At 39.6% G+C, this 18,785-nt stretch overlaps 1 protein-coding gene across 1 annotated transcript in view; it reads right to left on the bottom strand.

The window, feature by feature from the left end:
* Window positions 1–11,750, bottom strand: part of st3gal4 (ST3 beta-galactoside alpha-2,3-sialyltransferase 4) — a 39,719-nt gene extending 27,969 nt beyond the window's left edge. Inside the window, exon 1 of the mRNA XM_038692578.1 lies at window positions 11,404–11,750. The gene's annotated coding sequence lies outside the window, so the exon portion shown is untranslated. The remainder of the gene's footprint in view (window positions 1–11,403) is intronic.
* Window positions 11,751–18,785: the final 7,035 nt, after the last annotated feature.

Raw genomic sequence — 18,785 nt, 5'->3', positions numbered from 1 at the left:
AAAAAATATTTTTTCACATTATACCACCCTGTGAAAGCAGGTTTTAATGACCACGAACATTCTTATTATTGTTTGTAAGTATGCTTTGCACCTCCCTCGGAATTATCTTCTCCCCACACTCTGACAGACTCACACACACCTACACCTCATGTAAACGGCTTGCCCCGCCTCTCTCTCCTCCCCGTCTGCTCCATTTTCTCCATCAGCAGTATCTTTTATAAAGACTGAGAACTAATTTTTTTCCCGTAGCCTATCAAACAACTGAAACCAACATCTGCGCCCTGTGTGTTCACCGTTGCTTTACCTGTTACGTTACGTTTACGTTGTCCACCACGACTTGTAACCTAAGTTAATAGTCCACCCTTTTTTTTTTTTTTTTACAGAGTCTCTGCGAGAACATGTGCACATAAGGCAACGGCTGCCCCCTTGCGTGCGTGCCCCGGTGATGTTGGCGAGATGAGTTGTCTGTGCAGAGTTTAAGGGTGACTGAAAGACATTACAAATCCTAGCCACATCCTGTTCACCCTGTTGCGGTGTATCCACTGTTGTAGCAACAGACTTCATAGCAGCTTCTTCCTTATTCATCCTCAGCGTAAAACTGTTTTATTTTTATGACTTATTCACATAACTTAAAGAGGCATTATGTAGTTTTTAGCGGCCACTAGTGGTGCGGTTCTAAGATTGCAACCAGGTGTGTGCTCGTATGCGTGCTCGCTTGAACTCATGAGCGAGCATAATCTGAATCACAACCATTTTCATACTGAAATACCACAATAAACGTAGGAACACCAGCATGCAGGCTGTGGCTTTTCACTCAGACATGTTCAGGTTCTGTTACTTCAATGTTCCTGTCTCAGAGGCAGCTCAACAGCGAGTCGCATATCGGCACAATACTCCTGAAAAAAAGGCAGAGTGACAGCGGCTATCTGAGAGAACAGACAGAGCTGGAAACTCAGGTAAACTCCCACTGCAACGTTACAGTAATAGTTTTATCAGCTGCATGCAGAACTAATCCATGCTCGTTACATGATAACGTTGCATTTAGCTGACGTGCTACATCGTTAGCTCGCCTGCTGCTTTCAGTAACTATCTTTACTATCTGTGAATCCCTCTCCGGATGCTCAGCAATGTCATGTATTGGATGATAATGAAACGGTTAGTGAGCTGGACTGAATATTATAATGCAATTGTGTCACACTTTATAACAATTAGACAATTAGGACAAGTCAGTAACTTTACTGTAACTAGTGATAGTGGAGGGCTCTTCCTCTGGATTGTTGTGGCTGTTTTGTTGCATGGTTTTACAGCGACTGAGGTGGAGAAGCTGTGTACCTGAGTAATGTTATTGGTAAAACCCATAGACTGTATATAAAAACCACAATAAACCTAAACTGAATGTTACGAAGCAAACAGCAGCAGATCGGAGCTACTGTAGCGTTAGCTGGCTGCTCCTGGCTGCATCACTATAGGCTAACATCAGTAAACAAATTGCTTCACATTTGCTTTTTACCGTTACATCCTTTCTTGCAGGCTAAAATCAACAGAGGTACACAGGATAGTAACACGGGTCGCGTTAAGCTAACGTTATATAACTTTGCACCGAATAACATTAGCAACTGCTCGGCGTTAGCCGGCAAGCTAACGTGACTTTCTCTGTGTTTCTCAGGCTTTACTAATGCTTAATTTATTCTTACTCAACATCATCTGAACCTATTTGGTCTGATGGGCTTCAGCACATAATCCTTTATTGTTGTTTTGTATCCTTACGTAATTGAAAAACTTATATAGTCCCTTTAAGGGGAACTACAACTTAATCTTAACTGAAACGGATACAAAGGTAAAATAGTAAGCTAAAAGTAAATAGATAAGTAGTAAATAGCTAAAGGTGCTATAAAATACAGGGCATTCACATTTACATTTACCATTCTCTTTAAAACCAACTGAAATGAAGGCATCTGGAATATGATGGGTGGTACATGATGAGGAGGCACTTGAGTTTATGGGACAGGGATTTAGGGTAGGCTACAACAGACAGAGTTTGAGAACCACTGCACCACTAAGACAGATCAATCCTCATTTTAAGTTTCATGGGTAGTCCATGAGTATAGTATACCAGGGATGGGGACTCGAGTTAGAGACTCGGACTCGAGTGTGACTCAATTCGCACACACAGTGACTTCAGACTCCACTTGAGACTCGTCCTCAAAAGACTTCAGACTCGACTCGGACTCGGGAACAATGTTTATTTTTAGGAAACGTCTGATGAGCTTACAGTTATTCCCTCCCTCCGTTACCGATAACCTGCCTAACACGTAGTATCAGCTGCGCGTGGCTGCACGTGAGAGAGGACAACAAACACCGGCAGCTACTGCGCCATTCATCATAAACTTTGGCTTTAATACTTCATATAACAAGACCCAAACAAAGACGCGCTGAACTCAAATAGGTTAGTAACCTGTGGTGAGTAAACATGTTTAGTAAATATGTTTTGTTTAGCATTGGCCATCTAACGTTAGCTTGCTTCTTGCTTCAGCTACGACCTACAGGAGGTTGACTCCGACTGTCGTTCATTATGAAAAGATGAATGAGGGTTTGTTTACTTGTGACTCTTGCTCAGAGACTTGAGACTTGACATGGACTCTAGACTTGTGAGCATCTCTGTAGTATACTCATGGCTGGACAGAGTATTGATCATAAATCCCTTTTAGCTGAGAAGGGGGAATAGGCCAAACTAAAAGAAATCTAAGTACTCAAACCTCCCTCAACTATCGGCAGTTTCTCTTCTACCATTTTTTTTCAGAATTCCTCTCACGGAATGACCTCCTAGATCCATATCAGATGGCTCTTTTTGTCTGTAACAGAAGCCCTAAGGTCAGCTAAAGCTGCATCTCAATCCTCAGTTCTTATCCTGCTTGACTTATCAGCTGCCTTTGACACAGTCAATCACATGATCCTCCTATCCGCACTCTCAGCAATGGGCATCTCGGGTAAAGCACGTTCTACATTGTTTTGTGGCAAGGACAATTATCCTCCTCTTACTACCTCTCCACAGGAGTACCCCAAGGCTCAGTGCTAGGGCCCCTTCTCTTCTCAATGTACACCACCTCAATATTCCACCCAGCTTCTGGTACAGGCCATGTTTACCTCTCGCCTCAACTATTGCAACCCCTATTTATGGGTGAAACCCCTAAATATGGTTCAGAACACAGCAGTGCATCTGGTTTTTGATCAGCCCAAAAGGAGGCATGTCACTCCATTGCTGTGTGACCTCCACTGGCTACCCATAGCCTCCAGAATCAGATTCAAGTCACTAATGCTTGCATACAGAGTGACTACTGGGTCTACACCCATCTACCTAAACTCCATAATACAAGTTTACGTTCCTTCTCGGCCACTACACTCCTCCAACGAACGCGGCCTGGCTCTGCCATCCCTTCCCACAAAGCAATCCCAGTTATCCCCTGTTCGCATCTGTGACACCACGATGGTGGAACGAGCCACCACATGCCATCAGAGCAGGGGCGTCCCTCTCTAACTTCAAGAAGCTCTTGAAAACTCATCTCTTCCGAGAACGCTTCCTCTTATAACACCTCTAACTCCTAACATCTAACATGCACTTCCTGTGCTCTTCTTCTTCTATCCCCTACAATTATCTTGTATTGATTGCACTTTTTGTTAACTCTAACTTCTTTCCCTAGGTATTTACCCCATTGATGCGATATGTGCCATTAGTGCTTACTAGTTTTTATTGCTTTTATTAATATGTATTGTAAGTTGTAGATCTCTGTATTTGATGCTTTGTTGATGATTGTATGTTGTTCCTCAAATGTAAGTCACTTTGGATAAAAGCGTCTGCCAAATGAGTAAATGTAAAACTCAAGTTTGGTTTTAATTAGTTATTTGACGCAGTGAGAGGGGGAGTTTCACGCCATGACTGAAACTAGAGCCTGGCTTGCGACTGAGTCGGCCGATCACTACTGCACAGACCAAATGACAATACCAGAGAAATGGCAGCGCCCATATCCAGCATATCCATCTTTATATACAATCCATGCTACATACACATGGAAACGCACAAAATTTTCATTAAACCATATTATAATATTAGAGTTATAGTATCAGAGTTGTCCTCTATTGCTCAAGCTAAAAATGAGTGCCTAGGAACATAGGGTATTTGGATAAAACAGGTTTTAATATTGAAAAGAAATAAAATGTAATATTAAGAAATCTAAACTTATGTGTTTATTATACAAGATCTCACCAATCTAGCAATATTTTGGTGCAACCTCCTGATTTTGTCATTTTTTCATAAAATGTGTTTTGCCTGTCTTTACTTAGTTTTTGTCAACACCGTCAGACACAATAAAAAGCCAGTTAATCTTATTTATTTAGTCTTATAATGATTTAGAGCTTTAAAATCAGTGCACCATAGGAACACATATGTTATTAAATTTTGAATATTATCTTTTGCTCATTTTTTATACTATTTCACATGTGCTCTTTTAAAAACGTATATATCATGCAACATTCATCATTAGCATTAAGTATACAAAATAACGATTTGGGGCATAAAAAATACATTTTTAATTTCGACGTGACCATGAATTTAATAAATCAGCTGCATTGTAGGAACAGATTGTAACCATATAAATTTAAAACAAAGAAAGATCCATCTGACGGTGGTGACACAGAGCTGGTGGTGGCAGTAGCCTATTAATTGGTCCTTTTCTTTTGTGTTGAATTGTATATCAGCCCAAACTGTTTTGTCTGGTGTAGAAGAATAATTTATATTTTAGACATTGGGGATACATATAGTAAGAAAATACTGTAGAACTATAGTATGTGTTGAGAAACAGAAGGGGAAATTATGTATAATATAATAGAGGTCAATGAAACATTACAAGCCATGTTACTATTTATTATGATCACAAATATTCCTCCTTTGAGGATGATTTGAGGATGATTTGGATGAACACCGACAAACTATGTTACCACGTCTGACAAAACCTGTTGACGTCTGACGGTGGTGACAAAAACACACTTATTAATATGACATGCACGAGTGGTATCCGGGAGCCATCTTGTTTTCCCTCTGTTGCTAACTACCTCTGGCCTCTACAAAAAATACATGTATTTATGTTATAATTTCAAATAATACTTTCTATACAAAAGAGACAGTGTTGACACATTAATGGTGGTGACATAAGCAACATCAGTAAATATTTTAACAAAAAATATTTAAAAATTGCCAATTACAGGAGCTTGTTTGACCATTGCATTTAGTACATGTGGAGAGTGGAAAGGGGGTCCTCAGGCATATAGTTGACCATGTAGTTGCCTGATTTTATTGCTCTTTAATAAATATCTGACGGTGTTGACAAAAACGTGGGACACATTTTGAGCAATCAAAAAAAACAAGAGTAAATATTGTAGAAAATTCACTGCTTCTAGGTTTAAAGAGTTTTTTCACTCTACTCTTTCATCTGGCCTATAAATGTACATTTATCATTTTTAAAACAAGTATATGAAAAAATTAAATTTGTGCAGAAGACCCTCAGATGATCAACCCTGGTTGTTTTAAATAAGAAAATGTTATTAATTTTCAATGGAATTAGCACTTTTCTTAGTGGGACATGTTTTTGCCAAAATCTCAAGAAACAGAAGAACAGGAACTCCAGCAAAGCTTGACATATACATTTTGCTTGTTTGCAAGACTACATGCCAACTAATTACATCTTCCTTAGTCAAAGCTTTATTAGCCAGCAGCATATGATTCATACTGTACGATACATACTTTTTTTGATGTTGAAATTAAACAAATTAGATGTAGATTTTGTTATAACATATGTTTTCAGATATTTGGAAATATGGTGGAAACAACACTGAAATTGATGCGTGCGTGGTGTGTGAATTTGTATTTTGATTATTAACACTCTTTGGTGACTCAGTATGTTCGACCTACTCACTTCTGTGGAAATCAGTATGGTCGTAATGGAAGACAAAGTTGAAAGTTAGCTCTGTTGTAGTTTGGCAGCAGCTGACGATTTCCATTTGCTCATCTCAGACTGTTACCACACTAACATACTGAACCAAGAACACATATCTTTTGGCTTTTCACTCCATCCCATTTGCAATCAATTTGGCAGGTAGTTGTTTACAAGTTAGTTAGGCTTTTTAACACTGTACATCACAGGAAATACACACATCTTCACACAACAGTAACAGACAGAATACATGAAATAAAACAACAGCACATACCAAAGACAGTTGTAAACATGAAAATGAGACTTGACAATTCCCCTAGCAAGTCACCCTGTTTAGAGCTGCTATGGCTGCAGGCAGGGTCCGAAATTAACACCCGCCAAGCGCCAAATGCGGGTAGATTTTCCGTTTGGCGAGTAAATTTCAAAAGGCTATCCACCACACTGGCGGGTGAATGTTCATACCAAAATAGTAATGTAATAATCAGTGTTTTCCCTACAATGTATTCATCAGCACCGCTGCAAAATCTTTCCATGATCAGTAATATCGCGACATTCACTTACACTCTTACACTGAGACACGCCCGGCCGCCCGTTTTTCCAAGCGCGCCTCTGTTCATGGTTGCATAGCAACGTCGGCCACGCGAGTGCTTGTGGAAAGGAGAAAGCGCGGTACGAACTGCAAAGTCACCGATCTGCAGCTAGCTGCCACTTATTAGCTGTTACGTGGTGACATTTACCAGGAGTGAGCCAACCTTTAAAACGAAAACCCACAGACGAAAAGGGGGACGAATTACATAAAAAAAAAAAGTTTTGTGAGAAATGGAGGTTTGGAGAGAACGGAGTTTCAAGAGGCTGGCTACAATATGATTCTGACGCGGTCGTGATGAGTTGTTCTATGTGTCGCCAGTATGCTAAAGATAAAAACAGAAACAACTCATTTGTCATCGGAAATAAAACGATGAAACTTGAGAACATTCGTGACCATGAACACAGTAAGTGTCACATTGCCTGCGTGTCTGTGTCTCTGTGTCAATCTGAGCCTCTACTCTCGAAAACTTCTGTGACAGCGCTAATGGCAATGTCAGAGCAGACCAGCAAGAAGATGAAGCTACTGTTTAGGACTGTACATGCCATTGGCAAGAAGGCCAGGCCACTTTCTGACTTCGAGTGGATGTGCGAGTAAGTGAAACAGTTTTTCTTCCTGTAATGTTTGCTAGACTAACATTTTATATGAAGCTATGGTAGGGTGACCATCAGTCCTGTTTTCCCAGGACATGTCCTGTTTTCACCTCCTGTCCTGGCCGCCCTGGCTGTTTTTGTTTTTATAAATGAATACATTTTCAAATAACCGCTGGGAAAGATCAGCTCTACAGCAAAATATATGGGCAAAAATGGAGGATGAGGAAGAAAAACAGGATAAAGAGGAAGAAAACTAAAGATATAAATATATTTTGTTAGTTCGTTTTTGTAAGTTTGTGAGTCGTCGGATGACTATGAGGTTTAAGTTCTGATAGTTTTACAAAACCTTCAAATGTACTGTTACGAGCGCTAGTTCCACCTCTTCCATGTCTTACTATTTGTTGCTCTGTTTTGACTTCTATGTACACTTATTCATTAAAAATACCATATCAATTAAATGTACTGAAATTAATGTATATGTGATTTGGCCGGTAAAAAATATGCTTGGCTGGTGGATTTTTTCATCTACCAGTCCCCGTGGCAGGTGAGCCAAAAAGTTAATTTGGACCCTGGCTGCAGGTACCAGGCTTTTGCCAAAGTTCGTCTTTCTGCACCTCAGTGACCTGTAGCTGCACCAAGCGGGCAGTACAGTGAAGTGGCGATTGAGTGGGTGTGAGATGTCCTGTTTGACTGTGTTTGCAATGCATGTGATGAGCTTACAATTGCCTTGAACCTGAAACTTTGGATGTGGAGATACCTATAATCTTGGCAGCAGTGTTGTGAGTTTGACTGCTTATGCAGTAAAGAAGCTGAAAACTGCATACCACACTCTTCTATAAAAATAAGGGAAGAAGAATGTAACTTTCCCTGTTAACATGATTTTAAAGTGTGGTGCACAAATGACAGAATGAACTTTTATCGTCAAAATAAAGAGACATTGCTCAAGTTATAACAGCATAAAATGTAGAAGAAAATGACTCCATTAAAGTGAGCTTTTAGATGAGATTTGCATAAAGAAGACAACATTCAACTACTGATTTCAATCAGTTCCACTTCTTTATTTTAAGAACCACTATTAAGTGTTTAGTTGATGATCTGACTCGGAAACCCCATGTGCGGAGATTTTCGCCAAATCATATAAGTGGAAAGGGAGACACTTTTGACCAGGACAGCCAGACTTGGGGCAAAAATCAGCTGTGGGTTTGTTCCTTTTTAACACCCCCAACCCTACGCATTGTGCACGTCCCATGCCCTTTAAAGAAACAAATCAACAGACATATTTATTAAATCACTAAACTTAAATAATAAAAAGGTATTAACAGAGGATCATCCAACAAAAAAGTTGTCTCAAGAGTAGGTGAAAATGTAGGATTGGGTTAAAGGAGCCAATAGGTCCCTAGGTCATCTCAGTTGATAGTGTTTATAGTTTGTATATTTACAGATTTGCAGTTATTGAAATTACCAGAAACCACACAGTGAAACTGGGGCCTGAGACCTTCAGGCACTGGTAATCCATCTTTACACTGTACAATGTTATTGGGCTTTTGTGTTTTTAATTTGCCAGAGGGATGAATGTTTTGAGGGCAGATGTATATTCATCAGCCAGACTGATTAATTCATTGGAGTGAGTCATTACTCTGACTAAATATAACACCGAAAGCCTGAAAATACAGTAATATTTCTAAAAGAAACACGCTCACTATTTCTCAACCCATCCATCCGTCCATAGTTGTTATTTCAACATTGAGTTAAGGTTAGAAAGGCTGCTTTATGAATGAGGTTGAAAAGTTACATTAAATGAGGACTTTGGAACAAACAGTTTAGCCTAGCCGTGTTCCCATCAACGTTTTTTGATGCGCATTTTGAAGTATCGCATTAGAAAAGGCTGATGGAAACAGCAAAATTCACAAAAAAGTTTTTACGCTCGATTGAGGTGGTTTTTTGCCTATGTTGAAAAAGAGTAAATGCGCTAAATGGGAGATGGAAACACTTTTACTGAATAAGTTCTAACATAGCAAACTTGTAACACATCTCATCATCTGTTTCTGCTGTTGCCGTCTTGTCGGCTATCTGATAGCAACTTGCCCGCTCGAAACACATTCTGAGAACCTCTCTCCATTTTTCTATGATCAGTGGCCATCAGTTCCATGCGACTGGTTTTGTTTCTGGTTTGGAACCCATTCGTCTTGTTTATTACAGCCATGTGTAACGTCAACTACTGATGTAACTACGCTTGCTGTAGCCTGGTTTATTCGCTCCAAACCAGCTGATGGAAATGTAACTATTTTGTATTTACTTTATTTTTATTTTTTGTGACATTTCAGAAGTCTGCTTAAAATTTGCATGACAATTACATGGAAACATGGCTAGTTTAAAGCAGTAAAACTAAACTATTTATATGTAATGAGGAACAAAAAAAAACTGAAAAAGCAAAACATAATTGTCAACCATAATTATCTTGCTGTCTTTACAGGTTGTAAATGGTTATTAAATTAACTATAATGTGTTCGTATTTGCTGTTAAAAATGATGCCTAGCAAGGCTAGCATGCCTCTAAAATAGAGTCTCATTTTCACTCTCATTGGTGCCAGTAAAGATCAGGCTATAGCTTAAATTACAACCAAACAATGTAAGGTTTAATATTTCCTATAATTGCTGAGCAATTTGCTGAAAACCAATTTGTTTGCTAAGTTACCAGTTAACTTAAAAAAAAACCTAAACGACAGAATAGGTCGATTGCCAATGACTTTCACAAAATTTGATTGTGGGAGCTTGATTATCTCCTGTTAATAATGGCTAAGGTGTTATGGCCTTTAAGATTTAACATTAACTTCAACTTTCAGCGTTTCAGACTAGGAGTGCACTGGATAACAAAGAGACACAGAGGACAGGATCAACTTCAGATTAAAATCATGTATAGTGTCTAATAATTTCTAAGTGTTAAAATACTTGGTGGTCATATTGTATGTTCTACAAGTAGGCTACTTCACTCTGTTTAATTTGCAGGACATATTTCATGTTAAATATTTGATCTGTAACCCTGATTAACTGGCTGACCAATAAATTTCCACTCCACAACTTTTGCGGTTGTGTTTTCTATGTTGTGAGATACGCTTTCCTGATCAAGCTGTGATGATCATTGGCACAGGGCCAGACAGGATCAAGACTCTGCTCCAAAGAGGACTTGGGATCACAGTATAGAGCCATCAGGCTGATTTACAGCACTTTTGTTATTAAGTTGAAGTGCCCTTAATTTAACTGTGTTTGTCTCTGGTACTCCACCTAAGGAGATGTTATATCATAAGGCTGAGATAGAGAGATATAAACGGCGAGTGAATGCCTTTCTCATAATATCCATTCTTAGTCATTCTTACATTTTGTTGTTGTTGCTGCTAAATTAAATTACACAAGTGGATCTCTGTTTTTATTCCTGCAGAAACCAGGATACAAGTGATGGAATGTGCCTCAAATGAATGTTAAGAGGGCAGATTTGTGTTCAAAAGAGCTTAACAGGTTTTCAGCCTGACTGACTGACTGATTCAAGGAGGAGTGCTTCACACCAGAGTCACTACTGCATAGAGAAGTTGCCATGTGGGAAAAATAAAACAAAGTCCCAAAGCATGCAACATCAGGGCTTACAAATCGAAGAAAATAATACTAACAGCAGACTACTACTGTAAAGTAACAGATCGGAAACAAACGTGTAAAGTTTTCGGTCAGATGAAGTGGAATGATTTTGCAGCAATTAGCTGGACTGACACATCACAAACAATTCACATTTCTTGGTAACAAGAGTTACTCTGTTGTCAATGCAACTATGCAGCTACTTTGCCTCTGAACTATCAGCATTGACCAAAAATATGTTCCAGTGTATGGCTTCCTGATTATCAGAGTTGTTGAGAAATAAATCCAGGAAACTCCTGCTTTTGTGCCAGACTGTGCCTTAAATTCCACTTCAAGTTACATTCAGTGACACTCATCACAGGGAACATAACAACTGTCTGAGGTTGAATATATTCAAGCATGTGTGTCACCCAAGTCGTCTCTGTCTCAATCTAAAGTCCATCCACCCATCCTACCAAACGAGACGGAATAAACCAGGAGTAATCACCAATCCAGACATATAGCCTACCAGCCATATTAAATATGAAATTTTGTGCTCCAATGAGGCCAGTTACAGACAGAGCTGTTATGTGCCTCCCTACACACAACTGGAAAGGGTTTTTAACAGTCTCACTTACCAGCAGTACCGCCCGACAGATGAGGTTTAATCCGTGGGGCGAGCCTGTAGTGCTGTACAATGATGTTGCAACCAAGTTCACGTTGCTTTTGCTGACAAACGCTGCGTGCGGAAACGACAAATATGCGTCTGCCTGCAGTTCACACACACACACACACGGGTAGAAGCGGTGACGTGACGTGAGCATCAAAAGCTCATCCCTCTGAACAATGTAGCGGAAGCAAGACCTGCACAGGATAGTTTACAGTCGGTCGGACTGGCATGAAGTCCGCAGGCAGACATAGCGGTTTACTGGAACACTTTCCCTCGGCCACCGCGCGTTCCCCTTCTCTCTCTCAATCCAGGGACGCATGCGCGTGTGGGTACGCTGGAGAGAGCACATCCAAATACCGTGGCTGCAAAAATGTACACGCCGAAGCCTGAATGTGTAGGCGTTGACCTTGAAGTACACAGGTCACCGAAATCGTCCATGTGATCTCCAGTTTATTATGATTATTTGCCATATTCCTCCTCAATCCACCTCAAACTGGACTTTTATCCCAGAGGGAACAACATCTGGAAAGACTTTACTGTTGGCTGTGATTTTGTAAACCCCTGAATGCAACAGATAACAGAGCGAAACACAGGCAAGCAGTGGTGGAAGAAGCACTCAGTTCTGTTACAAGTAAAGATCCTGCATTCAAAGTGTTGCTTAAACGCATAAAGTAGGCTACACAAAATAATCAATATTATATATAGATGTGCCTATTACTGTGCCAACATCACTTAGATGTTGCAGCCGGTGGTTTTAACTACTTTATATATAATAATAATAATAATAATGTAGAGCACTTTTCAAAAACAAGTTACAAAGTGCTTTAACAAGTGTAAAGACAATAATACCCAAAAGACAATAATACAAAAACAATACAAGATAAAAGCATGAAAACATTGAAAAGACTAAAATACATGTTTAACATAAATATAAAACTAGTAAAATGGAATAAAATAAAAGGGATAAAATAAAGTCAAATAAATCGGGAAAAGCTCTCCTATAAAAGTATGTTTTAAGAAGGGACTTAAAAGAGTTCACTGACTCAGCCGACCTGATTTCCTCGGGCAGGCTGTTCCAGAGCCTCGGGGCCCTGACAGCAAACGCTCTGTCCCCTTTAGTTTTCAGTCGAGACTCTGGAACAGACAACAGACCTCTGCCCGAGGATCTCAAGGTACGTGCTGGTGCGTATGGGACTAAAAGGTCAGAAATATAACAAGGCGAGAGGCCATGAAGAGCTTAAAAAGTGATCAATATAATTTAAAAGTCAAATCTAAAACATACTTGGAGCCAGTGTAATGAAGCTAAAATTGGAGTAATGTGGTCATATTTCTTTGTTCTGGTTAAAAGCCTGGCAGCTGAGTTCTGGACAGTCTGGAGTCGATCAATAGATTTTTGGATAAAACAAGTGAAAAGGCTGTTGCAATAATCCAGGCGTGATGAGATGAAGGCGTGTAAAATGGTCTCGGTGTCTTTAAAAGTTAACATAGATAGAATTTTTGCTAGATTTATAAGTTGATAAAACATGATTGAACAAGCTTTGTGGTGTGCTGCTCGAAATTTAAATTACTATCAAACCAAACACCAAGATTCTTTGCCACAGGCTTAATGTGATTTACTAGGGAACCAGCAGATGGCAGTATTTGATTTGCCATCTGCTGGGACCCGATGACCAGGATTTCTGTTTTGTCTGAGTTCAGCTGGACGAAATTATTTGACATCCATTTTTTAACTTCACAAAGGCAGTTGATAAGTGAACTCAGCATTCCAGGGTCTGTGGATCTGACGGGCAAGTATATTTGTATATACTGGGTAGCTTTGTTCATAAAAATATATCATCATGTATTTGTTTAGTTTTATTTATAATTTGTATTGATAATCTGTGTTGAAGAAATATTGTGAGCCAGGTTCAGATGTGAAGAAGAAGTTTCTGACTTAACATAGCATTCAGCTCATCCGAGAAGATACAGTGCCAGCATACAACATGTGAACTGAATCAAATGCCACCAAATCTGAAGTTAAGCATCTTTTGGTCCCTTTTATGTTTCTTTCTTCCCCCTAGGTTTTCCCTATTAGGTCATCTTTAGCTGGCTTTAAGCTAGAACAACAAATCTGTCTGATGTTTAGACTCCAGTGCTACGTCATATTCAAATATATTTCTATCCATGAGTTGTACTCTACTTTGTTAAGTTGTAAGCATTCTTGTAAGACTCAACCTTGTCAGATTCCCAGAGAAAACCAATATCTGCTATGGCCTGACGCCTGAGCTACTGTCTCTACCTTCTTAGTCTAACTATCATCTCCCTAACAAGGACAGTTACATGTGAGAAATAGCTAGAGCTGAAAGGTCAGTGAACACTTGTGGGTCAGCTAATGATTCCAAGTTAGACTACCTTTCCCTGTTACATCAGTTAAGCCCCATAAGAATATTCTTTAACAATCTGAATCTGCAAAGTACTAGCTAAAGCTGTCAGATACATTTTGTGGAGTGAAAAGTATAATATCTTTGAGAAGTAGTAGCATCAAATGGATTTATCCAAGTAAATCGTGAAATTTGTACGAACGCATAATTTGTGATTAAATATTGGTTTCCACCACTTTGGAGATGAAGATTAACTTCAGGGTCTATCATCTTGTGCATGAAAAAATGATCAAATTAAGCTTTTATTTTTCTTAAATAAAAGTCCACTGAGGTCGTCTTTTGGGAACCTCTGTTAACACCTTGTGTGACCAAAATATTGAAACTTCCCCAGCCAGTTGAGTATTCTTTCCTCTCACACTAAACAGAACAACATATCAACATTGATATCAATGGGAAACATGTAATGTAATATGAGCATCAAAGTTCATCCCTAATGATCCAGCAAATCCAGACACATCCAAATACCATGGCTGCATAAATGCAGGCTGCCTAAGGGCTGAAACTGATGGTTGTGTTGAAGTACACAGGTTAATGAACTTTTCCCATGTCAGTGATCTTCTGCTATAGATAAGGATTTGACCCACAGTACTGCGCATTTCTCCCTGAGGGACCATCATTTGGAGATATTGTTGCTATTGGCCGTGACTTTTTAAATCTCCGTTTGTGAAGGAGAAAACAGTGAAACTCATGGACAAGATCAACTTAAGAGGATACATTTACTATCCATCCAATTTATTTACAATTTTTATTAGTCAATTTGTAATTTCATTTTAAAGACTTAAAAAAGTCTGTGTATATTTTTCAGGTCATGAAAAAAACAAACATATTCTTTAGTTTGTCTATAACATTTCTTTTCAAACTGATGACAAAAATCTTTTATTAGATCGTGAATTACTCCTGTGTAAATGTCTCTGCCAATGTATCTGCTGGCAGCAAATTAGTTTTACACAACAATGAACAAATGTTTGCTGGCTCTGGATAAAGGATAATGACAGGGTTGTGTAAATAACGTGAGAGTCAAGAGTGCACAAGCCTACTAATTCCACTACATCATTTCATCATCAAGACCAAAACATCTCTTTGGAGACACACAGGATTTTTCTTCTTTTTCAGACGATCTTTTTGTGTGTTTGGTGTACAATATTCATATAATTTGCACAAAAACGTATACACACACCTAAGGATTATTAGGAACACCATACTAATACTGTGTTTGACCCCCTTTCGCCTTCAGAACTGCCTTAATTCTACGTGGCATTGATTCAACAAGGTGCTGAAAGCATTCTTTAGAAATGTTGGCCCATATTGATGGATAGCATCTTGCAGTTGATGGAGATTTGTGGGATGCACATCCAGGGCACGAAGCTCCCGTTCCACCACATCCCAAAGATGCTCTATTGGGTTGAGATCTGGTGACTGTGGGGGCCATTTTAGTACAGTGAACTCATTGTCATGTTCAAGAAACCAATTTGAAATGATTCGAGCTTTGTGACATGGTGCATTATCCTGCTGGAAGTAGCCATCAGAGGATGGGTACATGGTGGCCATAAAGGGATGGACACGGTCAGAAACAATGCTCAGGTAGGCCGTGGCATTTAAACGATGCCCGATTGGCACTAAGGGGCCTAAAGGGTGCCAAGAAAACATCCCCCACACCATTACACCACCACCACCAGCCTGCACAGTGGTAACAAGGCATGATGGATCCATGTTCTCATTCTGTTTACGCCAAATTCTGACTCTACCATCTGAATGTCTCAACAGAAATCGAGACTCATCAGACCAGGCAACATTTTTCCAGTCTTCAACTGTCCAATTTTGGTGAGCTCTTGCAAATTGTAGCCTCTTTTTCCTATTTGTAGTGGAGATGAGTGGTACCCGGTGGGGTCTGCTGTTGTAGCCCATCCGCCTCAAGGTTGTGCGTGTTGTGGCTTCACAAATGCTTTGCTGCATACCTCGGTTGTAACGAGTTATTTCAGTCAAAGTTGCTCTTCTATCAGCTTGAATCAGTCGGCCCATTCTCCTCTGAGCTCTAGCATCAACAAGGCATTTTCGCCCACAGGACTGCCGCATACTGGATGTTTTTCCCTTTTCACACCATTCTTTGTAAACCCTAGAAATGGTTGTGTGTGAATATCCCAGTAACTGAGCAGATTGTGAAAAACTCAGACTGGCCCGTCTGGCACCAACAACCATGCCACGCTCAAAATTGCTTAAATCACCTCTCTTTCCCATTCTGACATTCAGTTTGGAGTTCAGGAGATTGTCTTGACCAGGACCACACCCCTAAATGCATTGAAGCAAATGCCATGTGATTGGTTGATTAGATAATTGCATTAATGAGAAATTTAACAGGTGTTCCTAATAATCCTTTAGGTGAGTGTATACAGGTGTTCTGTCAAATTCTTGGAGATCTTTGTGTCTTGTGTGGTGTCCGAACAATAATGCTGCGATGATGTGTTGAGAAGAAATCCACTTGACACTGTTCTTGATCATAAAAGTTTATTACATCAAGGAATTCAGCATCAATTACAAGCTCTGCAGCAGCTTGGAGAGTGACCCAGCCCGATGGCCACTCTGTCTCTCTGTACATCAAACATAGCTTATATAGGGCATGTTTAGGTATCTGCTAAATACCATATAAGGGTCTGAGTCTGCAAACTAAGGCTCCAATCCATATAAGAGCAAAGTTCTATAGGATAAGTGTAGACATCTTGTTGGACACCAGATAAGGGTCTGAGCCTCCACGTAACCACTGACCTCTGCTCTCCCCTTAAAGGTCACTAATCCAGCTGCTAGAGTATTATTTTAAACTGTAATGGTCAAATGCACATATGTTATACACCACACTTGTATTTTGAATGTAAATGGCAAAGTAATAAATCCAAAAATTAAAACACAATAAAACAATAGGCCAATCGAAGACATAAGAAGTTATCACCTGAATGAGTCTAACAAATAGTGCTGCTGTTAAAAATATTATAAACTAATTTTACATGTGTATAAAACCACTGTGTTGTTGAATTTGACATGCAGCCTTCTGATGTCTCATTGCACTGTAAGACCTCCAGTATATTCACTAGAAACCCAATAAAATGTTTGGATCTCCTGCTCCTTTAATTAACCTAGCTGGTGCGCCGTTGTAGTACGGCAAGCTGAATTTACTCACCACAGATAGAAATGTCCAGGTCAGTACCGCCGCGCCCACTAGGGACCATCATGGTGAGCTTTTCCATACTGTTGGTGGTCCAAAGCACACCAGCTTGCCAACCTGTGGTCTGAACACTCTCTTGTCTTTCATTTCTCACTTTCATAGCACGCCTGCTCAGGGGCTTTCCAACGCTGAACTTGTGTTGATTTTGTCAGTTGTTTTTAGTCCTGAGATCATAGAAAACCGTGAATATTTTAGCCAAAAAAAGCGCTTAAGATATGAGCCTAGTTCTAGACCGATAATGAGCATTTTAGTCAAACTTCAGCAGACAGCTTGTGGATTATATTTCATCCAAATAGATTTTGAGCTAACTTAAAACTGGTTCTGAAAAGTGGCCAGTGTGATGACAGATAATTGTTTATCCTTACATTTAACCTCTTTTAATGTCTTATAATGGGGTTTGGGGGCAGAAACACACACTCTGCACAGGCTTTTGAATATGCAGATAGGATAGAATAGTATAGGATTCGCCTTTATTGTCTCCCTTAGGAGAAATTTGTTTTGGGCATTCAGCATAATTCAGCATTACACGAATAACATTTAACAGCTATTCAACACGCACAATACATAACAGTGCAATAGCATTTGCCAACAGCCATCTGCCCACATATCCACAGTGTCACAACATGCAAAACTTAGATTACTTCATACCCAACAGTTTAACATTCACCCGCAAGCATAGCGGAAGATATCGCACAATAATGCATCCATTCATCCATTCGTACTCTATGAATACAAAATGAATGCTTAAATACCTGGGCTGTGATCACCAATGGGCCTGGGATTTTTTTATTTATTGCAACATATTATCTGGATGAAGGGTGCTGCTGCTCCTGTTGTTGTTGTTACTGCCAGCCGAATATCGAGGACCCAGGGGCAAACAGCAGAGGCTATGTCACATTGTTAGCAGCTAATGTTACACCACTGTCTTTTGGAGATGGCTTAAAGTGGTCATATTATGCTCATTTTGAGGTTCAAAATCTTATTTAGGGGTTGTACCAGAAAAGGTTTACATGGTGTCATTTTCAAAAAACACCATTTTTTTCTAATACTGCACATTGCTGCAGCACCTCTTTTAACCCTGTATGTTGAACGCGTCATTAGTTGTGGAGTGATGCATCTCACTTCTGAAAGATCTTTGTTGGGTGTTGCACATGCGCAGTTCCTAGTTAAGGACTACTAACCAATCAGAAGCAGAGTAGGGCGGGTCCTGAAAAGCTGGTAAACAGGACATGGCTTTGGTTCAGCTGTATATGTTTCCTTTACCAGCTTAGCAACATAGACTGGAGCAAGAGTTTCAGAGTGGTGAGTTATTAATTTGTAACAAATGTATCCTTCATTATAAAGTTTTAACTGAGCTCTGTCTCTACATCACAGTAACAACTTACTGTCCATTGACTGCCTGGACGGTAGCTAATGTTTGGAAGTCCATACAGAAACCAACATCTAAAAGTGACAATTTTGCCATTTTGCAGGAGGTTTTGAGCCAATCAAAACCAGTGGAGACTCCAAGAAATTACTAGTCCTGGCCAAGACATAGTCTGGTAAAATAAGTTGTTAGGCTAAACATCTTGTCCATACATTAGTTTCCCTCTGAGGTGTGTCTTCATATTTGTATTTGTGGTAGCATGGGGTTAGAGATCCATGGCTGTGTTAATTGCCAGGAGCTTAATTGATGTAACAGGGAAAGGTAAGACAGGTCTAGCTTGGAGTCATTGA

This window comes from Micropterus salmoides, unplaced genomic scaffold (assembly GCF_014851395.1).
Source record: "Micropterus salmoides isolate LMB-PRFRI ecotype aquatic unplaced genomic scaffold, ASM1485139v1 Ms_hic_scaffold_3, whole genome shotgun sequence".
Classification (NCBI taxonomy): domain Eukaryota; kingdom Metazoa; phylum Chordata; class Actinopteri; order Centrarchiformes; family Centrarchidae; genus Micropterus; species Micropterus salmoides.
The sequence above is the reverse complement of the archived record's forward strand: the minus strand, read 5'-3'. Positions and strand labels throughout refer to the sequence as shown.